General features: G+C 40.0%; 1 non-coding gene across 1 annotated transcript; it reads left to right on the plus strand.

Moving 5' to 3' along the window:
• Positions 1 to 552: 552 nt before the first annotated feature.
• Positions 553 to 625, plus strand: trnak-uuu (transfer RNA lysine (anticodon UUU)). Its single transcript has one exon. It is a non-coding gene; the product is annotated as a tRNA-Lys (tRNA).
• The last annotated feature ends 6,651 nt before the right edge of the window (positions 626 to 7,276 follow it).

Below are 7,276 nucleotides of genomic sequence, written 5' to 3' on the forward strand. Positions count from 1 at the left end.
CTTACCTGTCCAGCCTCCCACCACACATAATACAAAGAAGACTGTTCGCAAATGTTTGTCATAGCAGAAGCCAGCAACCACCAGCTGGCCAGGGAGGTGCTCATTTGTAGTGATCCTCGGCGTGTGATTGGCCAACTGGGCCCAGACCAGCCAATAGACACATGCCAATCAACTTCGAACTGGCCAATAGGTGGAGGCTTGACACCTGAAAGATAAATAGAACACAAAAGCAAAGCCACATCTCTTGGCACGTAACAACAATATTGTAAAATACTACACAGTATGATTTTATTGTATTTAATGTTTCTATTTATTCTATTTATGTATTTAAGGAATGCAAACCTCATCAATTAGCAAATCCACCTAGGGTGTTTTGACCTGTTACCCTTTAACTTCTTTTCTATCTTGTTTTATCTTATTGTCTGAAATGATGATTTAATAATATCTAACTGCAAATCCTCACAGTACACACAGCAAAATGAGAGGATGAGAGTTCACATTATTACAGAAAACAAAGAATGTGCCCCAGAGGACAAAAGCTTGACTTTTGTAGCCTGGGTAGCTCAGACGGAAGAGCATCAGACTTTTAATCTGAGGGTCCAGGGTTCAAGTCCCTGTCCAGGTGTTTTCTGGCATCCTTATCCTTTGGTGGTTCCATGTCTTTACCTAACAAGCTCAGTTGTTCTTGATAGTTCTGTGACCTCATTGTCATTTGTAGCAAAGTCCATGGACTGCAGGTGAGATGACAATGTGGGACTTGTAGATCTCAGGGACAAAGGCCTCTTTCAGATAATCCCAGCGTACAAGGTCTGTAAAGAATCTTTCCCTGCCCCTTGGTCCAACTCAGTTCTCAGCTCAGCTCCTTTCCTAAACCCAGTGTCCAAGACATTCCAATGTCATCAATTACCAAATCCACCTAGGGTGCCTTGACCCTTTAACTTCTTGTCTATCTTACTTTAGGTGGTACAACATTTAAGAGTTCATCACAGTAAAATCCAAAGCTTAAACGTTCATTTCACATTGATTCACCATCTCAGTGGGTCAGCTGTAGTGCAGCTGGGTCAGCTGTAGTGCAGTTTGGCCAGCTGGATCAACTACTTGGATCATTCCCATCAAATGAGAAAAGAAACACAGATGTTGCAGCTTGCAAATGTCCATCAAGATGTGGTGGGATTTGAAGAAGGTTCTCCTCTATACGCTCCCAGTCCTCAGCCATTATACGATTGACTTACCTCTGGCTTGCTACATTGGGTGATCACACTTCATAAAACACCTAAGCAAACACCTTGTCTGAAATAATGATTTAATAATATCTAACTGCAAATCCCCACCAGTACATAAAAGTACATTTTTTAAAAAATATTGATAGAACAGCTTCCTGTCCCTTCCTGGCCTCACGGAGCATCAGTTGGCATTAACCAACATAAACCTTTCACAATAAAGCTCAATATCCTGTTGAGACTTTTCAAAATAAACTGAATCACGTGAAAGAGTATGCAGAGAGTTTACGGACGGGAAGCAAAAAAAAGCCGCCAGGTGCTAAAAACTAAACCTCAGACTCAAACGTTAGAACAGGCGTTTCCCCGCAGCACGCCGTGTAATAAATACTCACAAAGAAAACGGCGGCTGTTACAACTTATGTTTAAAAATGTATTGTTTCATGCATCGGTTAAAACACTCGACTCCAGGTACACGACGCCCAGCTGGAAACACTTCACGCAAGTCGAGCTGCCCGAGATTCACAGAATATTCAGAAAATGTAAACTTTTTGTGATTTATTTTGTTATCGGGACGATAGATGTCTTATATCGGGATATGAGATTTTGGTCATATCGCACAGCCCTATCTTCACCCATTAATTATTTGACATTTTACATAAAGGCTCTTTATCAACACTGCATGCATCACAAACTAATATAAATAGATTATGCACTTGCTTTGATAATGTAGTTCACTGATTTATTTTTTACCACATATAGCTGGAGTTACATGGATGTCTTATGTATCATGAACAAATAACTCGCCATGGCTCAGACTGTGATTATAAGTTATAATCATAGACCTTCTCTCAAGTTGTATTCTTTTAGTTATAGTTTTTTTCTTATACCAAGAGCAGTTTGATTAGAATTTATAACCAAAATTATATTATTATATAATTTGCAATATAACCAAACTGCTCTTGGTTTAAGATCAGAAACTTTAAAGAGTAAATCTCCTATATTGGCTTTCTTTCGTTGGCTCCCTGTTAAATCCAGAATTAAATTCAAAATCCTGCTCCTCACATACAAGCACTTAAATAATTAGGCCCCATCGTATCTTAATGACCTTATTGTACCATACCACCCCATCAGAGCACTTCACTCTTGCGCTGCCACCTTGTTGTTTATAGAGTATTTAAAAGTAGAATGAAAGGGAGACTCTTCAGTTTTCTGGCCCCTCTTCGATGGAACCAGCTTCCAGTTTGGATTTGGGAGACAGACACTATCTCTAATTTTAAGATTAGGCTTAAAACTTTCCTTTTTCCTAAAGCATATAGGTAGGGTGGATCAGGTGACCATGGATTCTCCCTTAGTTATGCTGCAAAAGGTGTATGTTGCTGGGGATTCCCATGATGCATGGAGTATTTCTTCTCCAGTTACCTTTCTCACTCACTAAGTGTTAATAGACCCCTCTGCACTGAATCATACTTGTTATTAATCTATGGTTCTCTTTCACAGCATGCATTTGATTCTGCCTTCTCTCACCCTAGCCGATCATGGCAGATGGTTGGCCCTCCCTGAGCCTGGCCCCTTCAGTCTGAACTGAGCCTGCCGGTGGTTTCTTCCTGTTAAAAGGGAGTTTTTCCTTCCTATTTGTCTTTCAAAGTGCTTTCTCATAGGGGTCATTGTTGGGTTTTTCTCGGTATGTATTATTGTAGGGTCTACCTTGCAATATAAAGCACCTTGAGACGACTGTTGTTGTGATTTGATGTTGTGTAAATAATAATAATAATAATAATAATAATAATAATAATAATAATAATAATAATAATAATAATAATAATTATTATTATTATTATTATAATAATTATTATACATTTTATTTGAGGGCGCCTTTTAAAAACCCAAGGTCACCTTACAAAAAAAGAAGATGATATCAATAAAACAGTAGATTATACTACAGGGTGGGCCATTTATATGGATACACCGTAATAAAATCGGAATGGTTGGTGAATTTAACCCTTTAAGACCTACCATAGAACCAAGTCCGCCAGAGCTTATATTATATTTTTACATGCTGTAGTGCCATTTTTGGGAGCATTTCAAGTTGCTATACATCAATACAACCATTACAGCCTATATTTTAATAATATGTAGGAATTAAGTGCATAGTGATTACATAAATTGCAAAAAAGTGCAATAAACTACAAAAAAATTGAAAATCGTTTTTGTTTTTTTAACATATATTTCTAGTTAGAGAAATTTAAGAGGCTTATCCCTCAAAACTGTAAATACAAAAAAGTTGCACAAAATAGTTTCCCACCACAGGAAATTTATTTTGAGTGCCTTCATAGTTTTATTTTTGAAATACACCAATTTTTATACACTGCAGGAAAAACGAAAATAAATATTATAGTGCAAATTTGCAAAAAAGCAGCATATGCATCAAAATAAACTATTTCCAGCAGTGCAATATGAGTCCTAAGTATCCCAGAAACCACACAGAAAGTCATAAAGTCAAACGTAACTTTTAAAAACACCAGTATAGAGATTGACAGACCACGTGACTTTCGCGCATTGCATGCCGGTAACTCGTGGCAAAACAATCAAAGTACCGCATCAAATGCAAGCATTTGCAGCACCGCAAAACGTTCATTCTCTGGTTCCAGTACCTTCTTGCTTTTTCTTTGCCCCCCCCCCCCCAAAAAAAAAAAAAAAAGTTATGTACAAAACGAAGGAGAACAATGCCGGTCCGTACAAAGACAGACTTGATGAAAAGGCAAAGAAAAGATACGAGGAAAAAAATCAAAGGAGTGAAAGGGTCAGACCCTTAGAGCACACAGAGGGACAAAAGACGTGCTGCCCAACTTTCACTACGCTCATATTTATAATGATACGGTTCTTGGAGTGAGTGCATACACTCATGAAGTTTAGTAACTTCAGGTCACTGCAACAAGCCCCGGTACACTTTACCGACGGATGGGTACAGGAGCTTGAAATGCACCGTGTAGAACGAAAGACCATCGTACGTATCATAAGTTTACCAGTCTCACAAATCGTCTTCATAAATACACAGTCTTTAACCGTTTACTAATAGGACCTTTGAGCTCAACGGTAATTAATTAGTAGTGGAAATAATTTCTGGTTCGCATTACAGAAATGTAGCAGTGACAATAATATTGTATGCTGTAATCGTACTGGGCAATTAGTGATAGCATAGCGCCACAATTTCTGTTCAGCGCCAGACTTGCTTGTAACCTATATCACCAATTATGTTATGAAAAATGACGTATTGACTACTACAAAACACTGACCTTTGTGGAAATGCTTGGAGCAGACTAACATGTGAGCTGGAGTGTTCTGGGACGTTATATTTGGTCTTTGAATGGCTGCAATCCAGGCCATCCGTCAACTCTTTTTACTTCAGAAACATGGCTCGAATAATTTCTCTTCAACGACGTAATCCGATAAAAAAAAAAACGATCTCTTTACCCGTCGGCTTCCCGTGGCTGTCATGCGACCGGCTATTGCAGTTAATAATACAACAGCTTCTTGACAGTTTTTTGTGTTTCTTTTTATCGCTGTGTAACTGATTTCAATTGAAAGCCTGCGTGCGCTAGTACCTCTTGCCACGAGTTCCCAGAATTCTTTGCGGTTTTACCCTCGAATGACGTCACATTTTCAATCTCTATAGGCTCATTGAGGCCCGGACCGTAAAAAACTACATTTCCGCGAAAATGACGTCACTTCCGGTTTCGGGCAGGTCATGGCGGACATGCGATAGTTCGCGCTGCCGTCTAATCCAATGTAGGAAGTGTTACAAACAGCTGATCGGATCGGCAAAGCGTGTTTCTGGAATATTATGTTTTTGTTGCTGCAAGCGCTTTTTATGCAGTTTTTGCAAAGCTATATGTGGAAGGAAACTGAGATAAGATGTAAGTACAACTCCTCAGGTTTCATATGCAAAAAAAAATATTGCGCTAGCTCACGTGGTTGCAGAGCTACCGGGATTTAAAAATAGTTACGCAAAACAGAGCGTGCCCGCTCCTACCGGTTTTAAAGGGTTAAAGTCCTGTTTGTGGCACATTAGTATATGTGAGGGGGCAAACTACTCAAGATGGGTGGTGACCATGGTGGCCATTTAGAAGTCGGCCATCTTGGATACAACCATGTGACACATCAAACTTATCGGTAATGTCACAAGAAAAACAATGGTGTGCTTGGTTTCAACGTAACTTTATTCTTTCATGAGTTATTTACAAGTTTCTCTTTGTTCACAGCCATTAACATGTCGAAGAGGTTAACACGTGAGGAGCGGATCGAAATTGTGTCGATATCTGGTGAACGCAGTAACCGGGTCATTGCAGCAGATTTCAATGCAAGACACCCTACGAGACCACCCATCTCCCATGCTACAGTTAGCAAACTGCTTGCTAAGTTTCATGAAACTGGTTCAGTGTTGGATTTGCCAAAATGTGGACACAAGAAAACTGTCACTAATGACGAAAAATCAGTGGCTGTCCTAGCTTCATTCAGCAAGAGCCCACAGCGTAGCACTCGCCGCGTGGCATTAGTTGAACATCCCTTCGGCAGATATTAGCTACTCACAAATGGCACCCTTACAAACTCCAGCTACTGCAGCATCTCAACAAGGATGACCCAGATCGGTGCACAGAATTTGCAGAATGGGCAAAACAAAAATTGGAACAGGACCCTCAGTTCACGCAGAAGATTTTGTTCAGTGATGAGGAAAACTTTTATGTGAATGGTGAAGTTAACAAACAAAACCACCGCTATTGGTCTGACACTAACCCACATTGGATGGATCCCTCCAAGACTGTTGGAACAACAAAAGTGATGGTTTGGTGTGGTATATGGGGTACAACGATAGTGGGTCCATTCTTCATCAATGGAAACCTCAAGGCCACTGGATATTTGAAATTGCTACATGATGATGTGTTTCCCTCTTTATGCACTGAAGCTGGCACGTTCCCTGAGTTTTTCCAGCAAGATGGCGCACCGCCACATTATGGGTGCCAGGTCCGAGCATTCCTAGATGAACAGTTTCCTGGAAAGTGGATTGGTCGTCGTGGGCCAGTTGAATGGCCCCCAAGGTCTCCCGATCGGACCCCCTTAGACTTTTATCTTTGGGGTCATCTGAAGGCAATTGTCTATGGTGTGAAGATACGAGATGTGCAGCACCTGAAACTACGGATACTGGATGCCTGTGTTGGCATTTCTCCTGCGGTGTTGCTATCAGTGTGTGAAGAGTGGGAGAAGACGGTTGCATTGACAATCCAACACAATGGGCAGCGCATTGAACACATTTTATAAGTGGTCAGAAACTTGTAAATAACTCATGAAAGAATAAAGTTACGTTGAAACCAAGCACACCATTGTTTTTCTTGTGACATTACCAATACGTTTGATGTGTCACATGGCCCTTTTCCTATTGAAAAAACAAAAGTTGTATCCAAGATGGCCGACTTCTAAATGGCCACCATGGTCACCACCCATCTTGAGGAGTTTGCCCCCTCACATATACTAATGTGCCACAAACAGGACTTTAATATCACCAACCATTCCCATTTTATTATGGTGTATCCATATAAATGGCCCACCCTGTAGATTAAAATAAATTAAAATACAAAAACAAAAAACAGAGTCCATATGAGAGGGGAATAAGTGTAGAGGTTTTGTAATTTTACTAAACAATGAAAAGAGAGACCTGGAGTTACCTTCACTAGAGCTGATTAAACCAGAAAAGTATGCGGATTCGGCTTAAGCAATGCCGTCCTTATAAAACAAAATATGATCATTATACATTTCTTTGTGTATGGTAAGTCCGGTTTCTTGAACAGACATTCCAGTTGGTGTCTTTTAGCTTTGAGATGGCGCAGGTTAAGAGTAAAGCATGGTGCTGAACGGGAAAGTGAGACAGTTTGGTGTTTAAGTGGAGCAAATATGTTAATAGGTTGTGGAGGTTGACATTATAGTAAGAAACAAGTTCATCAGGGGATGAGGAGCTGTGAATAAATGGAAGGTCATAAATGGCAGATTAAAGATCAGCAGGGTTA

The sequence above is a fragment of the Neolamprologus multifasciatus genome, chromosome 14, assembly GCF_963576455.1.
Source record: "Neolamprologus multifasciatus chromosome 14, fNeoMul1.2, whole genome shotgun sequence".
Lineage (NCBI taxonomy): Eukaryota > Metazoa > Chordata > Actinopteri > Cichliformes > Cichlidae > Neolamprologus > Neolamprologus multifasciatus.